The sequence below is a fragment of the Meriones unguiculatus genome, chromosome 18, assembly GCF_030254825.1.
Source record: "Meriones unguiculatus strain TT.TT164.6M chromosome 18, Bangor_MerUng_6.1, whole genome shotgun sequence".
NCBI classification, from domain to species: Eukaryota; Metazoa; Chordata; class Mammalia; order Rodentia; family Muridae; genus Meriones; species Meriones unguiculatus.
The window spans coordinates 36,309,519-36,318,353 of NC_083365.1; the positions used below are offsets into that span (position 1 = coordinate 36,309,519).

General features: G+C 47.3%; 1 protein-coding gene across 4 annotated transcripts in view; it reads right to left on the minus strand.

Annotated features, from left to right (window-relative positions):
- The window catches only part of LOC132648954 (uncharacterized), a 155,787-nt gene extending 147,167 nt beyond the window's left edge, over window positions 1-8,620 (minus strand). Inside the window, exons 1-2 of one of the 4 annotated variants that reach the window (XM_060371536.1) lie at window positions 8,467-8,531; window positions 3,541-3,704 (exon numbers count right to left, since the gene is read on the minus strand). The gene's annotated coding sequence lies outside the window, so the exon portion shown is untranslated. Of the gene's footprint in view, window positions 1-3,540; window positions 3,705-8,466 lie in introns of all 4 variants that reach the window. The other 3 variants (XM_060371534.1, XM_060371537.1, XM_060371535.1) reach the window with 3 other exon arrangements.
- Window positions 8,621-8,835: the final 215 nt, after the last annotated feature.

Genomic DNA, 8,835 nt, shown 5'->3' on the forward strand with positions numbered 1-8,835 from the left:
TTAGTACATGTGTGCCCAATTAGCCATGAAAACTCAACTGGACGTAACCACCTCCACCATCTGCCTGTTGATGTTAAAGCTTAGATAGATCCTATTAACATGAATGCCATTTAAACAGTTAAAAAGTGATAAAGTACATACCTCAGATCTGATAGAGCTTGAAATATGATACCTTTGTATACTAATGCCAAATCAGCTTTGAATGATGGTTTCAGTAAAGTTGGGGATAACTCAAGCATGTTAATTAGTGAGCCACCAACTCAAAACTCACTTTATTATAGCCAGCATTCAGTCACACCTCTTTGCCCACGAGCAGGAAAACATTCTTCGACATTCAGAGGTAAAAGCCATGCAAATCCTCCCAAATCCTAGATCCTAGAAGTACCCGATCTATCTTTCCTTGTCCAAGTTAAGTTATCTTTTAAATGAGTTATAGTTCAGGGTAATTTTTCCAGGAACAGTATTTAAAAGGATCATCGGAGCAGAAACATTTGATAGTTACGGAGAAAGATACAATCAATAGAACCGATTCTATCCACATCATTGTTCCAACCCTGAGGACATGTCCACACGGGCCACAAAGAGCCAGCAGGAAGATCGCATTCATCACTAGCACTGCAGAGAGGCAAGTGGCCACTTAAATACATATTTTTTATGCCAGTACCCGCCATATTCTCAGGACCTGGCTGAACCCATCAAGAAGGTTCTGGAGAACGGCAGGTCTTGCTTTGAGCATCACTACTCTAGGTGTTTACTCTATTAAGAAGCATTTGTAAACTGAACCTGAAACCTGATCATTTTGGAAGGCACCCTGAATTCCAATCTCTCATAAAACTATGCCATCTTTTAAAATGGCTGCAAAACTGCCCCCACCGAGTCCTCCACCACACAAAGCCAGTTCTCTCCTGTTCATTGAAGGCTCTGCTGTTATTCACACTGGAAAGGGAGAAACGGAATTACTCCGCCTTCCAGCTACCATCTCACTGCTGAGAAAGAGATGTTTAGCAGGCTCCTCCTTGACCTTTCTACAGGGATCAGACATCTTCACAGATTAGAGTAGCTGCATGGCTCCAAAATCCCACACTGGAGGCTAAGCAGTGGGTATTTCATGGAGTCCAGCATGCATGAAGCTCCTGTATAGCTGAGTTAAAGCAAGCCATTAGGCTACCAGCCCTCCACTCAAAGCTGACCAGACATTACTGTGGCTTTCCAAGAACAATAAAAGTGTCATCACTGACATCCTAGGCAAGTTCAGATTCATCTCCCCCCCCCCTTCAGAGCTGTATCATAGCCCAGCTGGACTGCTGCTATGTCCTCCTGGCCGGTCCCTCTGTTTGACTCTCTCATCTTTCACACTGCTGAAGTGTAGTCTTCCAAAAGTGCAAGCTCTGATCCGTCCGTCAAAAAAGCTGGGATCTCTGATTCTCACTTCCTGTCAATAGAGTTAAGGTCATGGGGGGGGGGGCTGGAGAGATGGTGTAGACGTTAAGAGCATTGGCTGTTCTTTCAAAGGTCCTGAGTTCAATTCCCAGCAACCACATAGTGGTTCACAACCATTGATAGTGAGATCTGGTGCCCTCTTCTGGCATGCAGGCAGAATACTGGATAAACGATAAATAAATCTTTTTAGAAAATGAAAATAAAGTCATGTTTTTTAGCATGGGATTTAGGGTATTTTAAGGCCCCTAGCAATCTGTAAGGATCACTACTTTCTGTGCACACCCTTGCTCCTACATGCAGTGGAACACTGTCCCCTCCCTCCATTCTATCATCTCATCAGCCCCCCTAGACCAAAAGCCTACGGGTATTTCAAAGGTCTAAAAGAGGTAAGTTCTACGCTTTCAATGAAGAATGCAAAAAGCACTTCCTGGGTCGCAAGCAATCAACAACGTGTCTGCTACCACTGTCCCTGCTGCTGGTGACTCGACCTCTAGCCATCAGGACACTGTGGAGCGTTAACTGTGGCTCCGACGACACCAACTACTTTCACTTTACTTCCTAGCTATTCACCTATTTATAGGTGCCTCGCCTCTCCTCATCAACTATGAACTCCTTAAAAAGATCCCATTCTATATTCTCCCCATCAGTCAGTCCTACCCCAACGCAACTGAAGTTAAAGGAAAAGGTTAACTATTGCATCTAGCCACAAGAGGGCAGACTCGGGCCACTGTTAGCGCAAGCATCCTACAATTAGTCCCAAAGAATTGAGGCTCTTCTCCCTAGAAATTGGTTTGTATGTTTAAAGTAAGAAGGCATGTTTGTTTCGTATGATTTTGACCACATATATGTGCACGCGGGCTGGGAAGATAACCCTAAATCAGCAAAATGTTAAAGTTAACCAAGTAGAGTATATACGATCCAAATTTGTTAAATATCTATTGTTAATCCCCCTCCCCACCCTCCCCACCACCGCCTCCACCCCCCACCTCCCCACCCTACCCCACCCCACCCCACCCCCGCCGCGCCCCAGAAAAAATCTTTAAAATCTCCACTAAGTTGTAGCAGTTATTATCCCCGGGGGCACAGAGACGTTTTCCTTCCGTGTTGCCTCTTTCTGGATGCTATACAGACAATCCATATTCGTTAGGTGACCAGAGGAAGTAAGGGTCTCAGCTCCCTGTCCCTGGCTGTGATGAAATACCCTGAAAAAGGCACCTGAATGGAGAAAGGCTGATCTGGCTCCCTGTTCCAGATTGCAGCACATCATCTCCGGGATGTCGAGGTGAAGCGGAACTCACATGGCCTCCGCCGTCAAGAGCACAGAGCGATGACTTCAGGCGCGCATGCTCAAGCTCAGTTTGCTTTCCCTGCAGCCCAGGATCGCCCTGCCCGAGGAATGGTACCTCTCACAGTGGCTGGGTCTTCCTGCCTCAGTGAACACAATCAAGGTGCCACAGACATGCTCACAGGAATAACCTGGGCAATCCCTCACTGAGACTCCCTTCCCTGCTCATTCTAAATGGTGTCAAGTTGATTATTAACAATAACCATCACAGGTGTTTACTTCAGAAAAATCTCAAAGCAAAGTACTTGGTTTCACTTGCCATCTTATCTCCAGTCCCGCACCTGATACACTTAAAACTGGCTACAATACTTATTCGGGTAGAATAAGCCATAAGTTTCCAGACTCTTTTGGTACATTAGCCCTAGAATGAAAGAAATACTAAGTTTTATTTGCTAAGTCAATGAATTAAGAATCTATGTCCTAACAGTTTCGTAGCTGCTTTAAAAACTAGTGCATATGAAAGTTTCAATGTAGCGTCTTTATTCTGTTCTTCACTAATCACAATTACTTATTGGGACATTGAGAAATCGACAAGAATATTATTACTCTTTTTTTTAGCCCGATGAGTTTTTAATATATTTCTACATATCCACGTAACCACTATGCCAATCAAAAACACAGGGAACTCCTCCATATCCCCTCCATTGCTGGTTTTTTTTTTTAACAAGGAAACTCAATGCTTATCAAATAACCACCGAAAACCCAGGATCCCCCCAAAAAATGATGTCATGGAAAGGCACGCAGTGCAAGCTCACTCTGAAACTAGTCAGGCCAAAAGTTCATGGGCATTCCTCATGGAGATGCTGGGTGCAGCTGTTTTCCCCCAGCATCGTGAGGTCCTCTGGGACACCCTGAGTGTTTACTGCGGTGCCTTCAGGACCTCAGTGCAGTATGGCTAGAGAAGACAAAGCCAGTCTCCCTGAAAAAAAAAAAAAAAAAAAAGTATCAAGCGCCCACTTCTAAAACAGCCTTGAAGGGATCGAATAACCATGAGCTTCAAAAGCAACTGGTTTTCTCTGACAAAAAACTGTTCTGTGGAGAAAAGAAGGACCCGGTGGAAAGATGAGCTGAGAGGAGTGGTTTTTGAGGGTTGTCACTTCCCTCTGTCCCACCAAAGTCTTTTCCTAATCCAGCCTTCTGTCCATTCAAGGTTTTGATCTGACAGTAGCCCCCAAACACTGTGTTTCTGAGAAGTAAATAAATTCCTCTGCTGTGCAATCTAGGCCTGGATATCCAACCACTCTAAATGACTCTTCAACCTCTGGACCAAAATACCTGAGGCTTTGCCAAGCCCTGGCCTGCACAGGGCCCCAGCATGAACGGCTGCCCACGAAGATAACACTTTTCCCTCCAGGATGAAGCAGGACTTCTGCCAGGAACCACTGCCCAGCTCCTCCCACAAAGTCCCAACCAAACACACAGCCGCAGCTACCCACAGCCACTTCAAAATGGAATGTAAAACTTACGGACTCAATCTTACATCTTGGTTTAGTGAGGGAGTCTGTCGGGGTTTTTTGTTTGTTTGTTTGTTTGTTTGTTTTTTGTTTGTTTTTTTTTAATCCACTCAGACCTGATTAACACAGATCTATGAGGAATCTCCATCACGTGTGGAAGGGCCAGTCCAGGCTGGGGCTGAACAGCTTGATCACAGGGAAATGGAAGCCCGGGGGTCTATAGGCAGGCGAACGAATAACAAATAACGAATGGTCTACTTACAGAGTGGAACATGGCCCAGGCTTAAAAAGAAGCTTCTGATATATAACACAGCTGAACCTTGAGGACATTGTGCTAAATGAAATCAGCAAGGTGCGAAAGCATATAAGATTTGCAGATTAGTCAAAGTTATGCAGAGAGGCAACGGGAAGTTACTGGTTAATGAGTTTGGAGTTTCAGCTTTGCAAAGTGGAGGCTTTGAGATGGGCAGTCCTGACAATGACTGTGGCAAAACAGTATCCGTTTCCTTCTTGCCACTGTACATCTAGAAATGGCCTAAATGCTACCTTTTATATTACGTTTATTCTGTTAGGTTTTTAAAAATCACGAGAATGTCTTTTTGACATGGAGATCCTTTTATTTTACTTGAATCATGTCTTTGGATGTCCCCTAGAGAGTCTGCCCAGGCCTGGAGATGAGTTCATCTGGGTGGTCTAATGTGAGATGACATACAGGATGGGTCTAAGCAGAGGGACCCTGTTTTAAAGAAGCAGTGCCCAAACAGGAGTAGTAGCCGAGCACTGAGAATAAATAGAAAGAAGGCCCCTGCCTTTTGCATTCCTTTGAAAAGACTGGTGTGTGTCCTTTAGAAGGAAGACGTCCAAGGAATGTTCCAAGTCTTCAAACACACGTGTGAAATCCTCACTCATCTTCCTTTCAAATTGGACACCGTACTCTCCATAGACTATAGATCCAAGGTGACCTGGGGCCTAGAACAGCTGCAGGAAGAAAAAGGCAGATTCCAACCTTGACCCCTAAAACCAGCGTCCTGGGCTTGGTCCTTCTGGCGAGAAGCCTCCTGGCTACAGTTGCTGAGAACAGCCAGCAAATGTGGGGCACTAGGCTTTCTCCCTCCCAGGAGGCCTGGTCTGTGGGTACACTTCCATACGGTGTCTCGAGAAATGTACCCAAAGGAGAAATGGGTCTCCACGCTTACCCTGAGACATGTCACAGGACACATTCTCTTTCCAGGTTCACAAAAGCCCTGGGGTTGGACAAGCTATCCAGCCTCAGTCTTCCCTCCTATGAAACAGAAGTAATAATAGCACCTCCTCTCAAGGTCATGCAAAAATAAGTGAGGTTGCATAAGTTAATGCCTCCATGGTCTTGGGAGTAATGAAAGGCAGCATATTACATGGAAGAGTGCAGTTGTCATGTTCTTACTACATACTGAGCAAATGCTAAGACATTCACAAACATACGTAAATTTTAAGGAAGCTTCAATATGATGAAGCCTCATACTCAGCCTGTTTATGCAGCAACATTTGTCTTTTAAATATGAGATCTAATGAGATCTTCCTGATGCTGTTCCCCTTCTCCCTCATGAGGTAGCCCTCACCTTCTCCATAGTTCATGCCTATTTTTTTCCCTATCCCTTACCCTGTTACCATGGCCACACTCTCTACTAAGTGCTTTCTATTAGCTACTCCCTCTGACCCTCATGGCACACCCTGTGGACATCAGCACCACCGCTGATAGCCGCCCACAGACACAGCTTGGAAGTGACGCGATCAGGCTACGAACCCAGGCAGTTAGCCTCCTGGGTCTGTATTTATGAAATCCAGCATTAGCAGAACACTGACACAGCCAGGCTGGAAACACATTTCTTGCTTCAAAGAGCAGTTATTAAACAGGCACCATATTGCCGGTGCTGGGCTGGACAGTCTAAGAAATAACTTTTTCCCTAGCTGGCTACTGGCATTTCCCAGAACATCTGGTTCTTTCAGCACTGTTATCTCTAAACACTGACTTGACATAAGGCTTTGGCTAGGGGCCCTGTAAGACCCTGAGCTTCCTTGAGGATCAGACCTTTCACTTCACATCAGTACCTTCCACGGGTTCTCTACAATCATCCATCCAGAAGGGACCATGGGAAATTCCAAACTTTCTTCCCCTACCTCCAGCCTTTAGTTCCTCAGAGCCACACAGGAATCCAAGGTCTCTGCCAGCAAGCAGGCCAGACTGAGCCTTGTAGCCCAGCCCACAAGGAAAAGCTTCAACTTTAACAGCATGTCACTCCCCTAATTATTCCCTGTGCCTGGAATCCAACACAAACAGAACATCTTTCACAAGCAGCTCCCACCATGCACCAACCTTAGCGCCTCCCATGAACAGCCAAATGCGGGAGGTGCTAAAGGGTCAGGGGACTAGCGTGGCTGCCCGCCCCAGGCCTGTGGGAGAGAGCCCCTGCTACTCTCTACTCCAAAGTCCAGAACCAACAGAAACTGCCCCAAGCCCCAGTTTCCTCCGGGTCCCAATTCCTGGGGTGAGAGCAGAATGTTGCGGATGAGACCCAAAGAAAGGCCAGAAGAGCAGGGAGCATTTGTGCCTGAGCCACCCAGGGGGAAGGAGCAAAGGACAGAGAACAAAAATTTTTCCTCCAGGTTACACTCAGCATTGCAAACCCTTTACAGTGTTGACTAAATTCCAGCCCTGGGAGACAGTGTGGGGTGGAGATGTTTGTTCTCCAAAAGAACAGCAAATAAAACTGGTCCTTACTCTCTAGAACCCCCCTCCCATCACCCCTCTGTCTCTGTCTGTCTTTCTCTCTCTCTCTCTGAGAGAGGCAATAATCAAGAGAATGAGCTCATTCCAAATGTTGCTTCATGAGGTCAGGGAAATGGGTGAGCTGAAATCTGAATAAGGAGGGATTAAGGGTCTAAAAACAAGAGGAATAGAGAGGAAACAGAAGTACAACACTCAGAGGCCTCTGAGCTAAATGCTGACTAAGGGTTTAAGGAAATGTTAATGAAGACTTGATGGTCTCAAATTTTCAGTACACAGTAAGGGTGAGAGTTACTTTCTTGAGAGCATAAGAGCGAAGTGCAAAGTACCCCCCCCCCCCCCCCGCTTTAAGCAAGGGTGCAATAGAAATGTGCGTGGATACACAGGAAACATATAATTACACATCTCGTCAGGCTCTTTTTGAGAGCCTTTCATGTCCTGTCGCCTTTAAACTTTTATGATACAGGCTAAAAGCCCGATAGAATCTTTGACTTCCAGTCGGTTCTGCATTGTGAGATCTTTTCCTCAGAACTTCTAAGGAGACTTTCTTCTGCAGGGTTGTAATTTAGCCCCCTAGTTTCAGAATTTGAAAAGGAAATGCAAAGGACCTCTAATGACAACTAGATACGTGAGTGCGTGTGGTCAAGGAGGTGGGAGTACAGGAAGGGGCGGTTGGTTGTTGTTTTTTTTTTGTTTTTGTTTGTTTGTTTGTTTGTTGTTGTTGTTGTATTTTTAGAACTGGAAATGTGCATAAACCGTGCACGTTTGCGCAGTCTCCTTGTCTTCAAGGTTAACGAATGAAGATCTCCTGTCTAACATCGCTACAGCCTACCCTGAGGCGAGGCTACAGAGAAAGTTGAAAAGTGCACCGGGGGTTGCGGCGCTAGCTCCGCGAGTGAGTCCGCACGCGTTCAGTCCCGGTTCAAGTCTCTTTTCTTTTCGTGGACAAAATTTCCTGGGGTTTGCTTCAGGCCCCTGGCCATATTTCTCCCTAGGCACTTATTAAAACCAGGTGCACGGAAGGCGGGCCTTTAGGGACCCAAAAGCCTTCGTGTGACCCAAAGCTCCCCCTTCCGGTGTGTTCGCTTGAGTCGATCCCGAGCTGGGTCTGGGAGAAGCAGACAGCTACCCTGGCTGGGGCTCTGCGAGGGCCGGACGAACAAGGGCGACTCCCGTAGCCGGGGAATGACCTTCTGGAGACAAGGGGCAGTGTCCCCCCCAAGCCACGCCCAGGCGCTGTCCGCGCGCAGAACCAGGCCCTAGAGCCGCGGCGCTTGCCTCACCGGAAGACAAAGTGCAGAAGGGAAGCCACCGACCCGAACCTGAACCCCAACCCCGGCGGCGGGTCACGCGACACGCGCCCAGGGCGCGTGGAGGACGCGGCAGGAGCAGGATCTGGCCCCCACGGCGGCGCAAGGCTCTGCGGCCCCCGGGTCTGCACCGCCGGGGTAGGCAAGGCTTACCGTCCGCTGCAGCTCGGTGTAGCTCCGGCGTCCCGGGGCAGGGGCGGGGCCCCGCTGGGGTCAGGTTGCAGGTGACGTGGCGGCTTGGGCGGCCTTGCCCTGCCTTCTCCTCGGACTATCCACCGCGATCCCGAGCTGATCGCTGCAGATTGGGTCAAAGAGCAAGGTCCACCTGCGTTTGGGTTTTGTTTTTCCATTTTCCCTAACTTGAGGTTATAAGAGCCAATGTCCAGGCTCTGTGTAAACCTTCTACCCTGATAACCCTTTCTGAAGGAGGCGCATGGAATCCCAGTGTCCCCGGGAAAAAGACAGTAGGCCAATCAAGATTAGAAAACTCCACCATCCGATTAAAGGTCTGACTAAGGAATT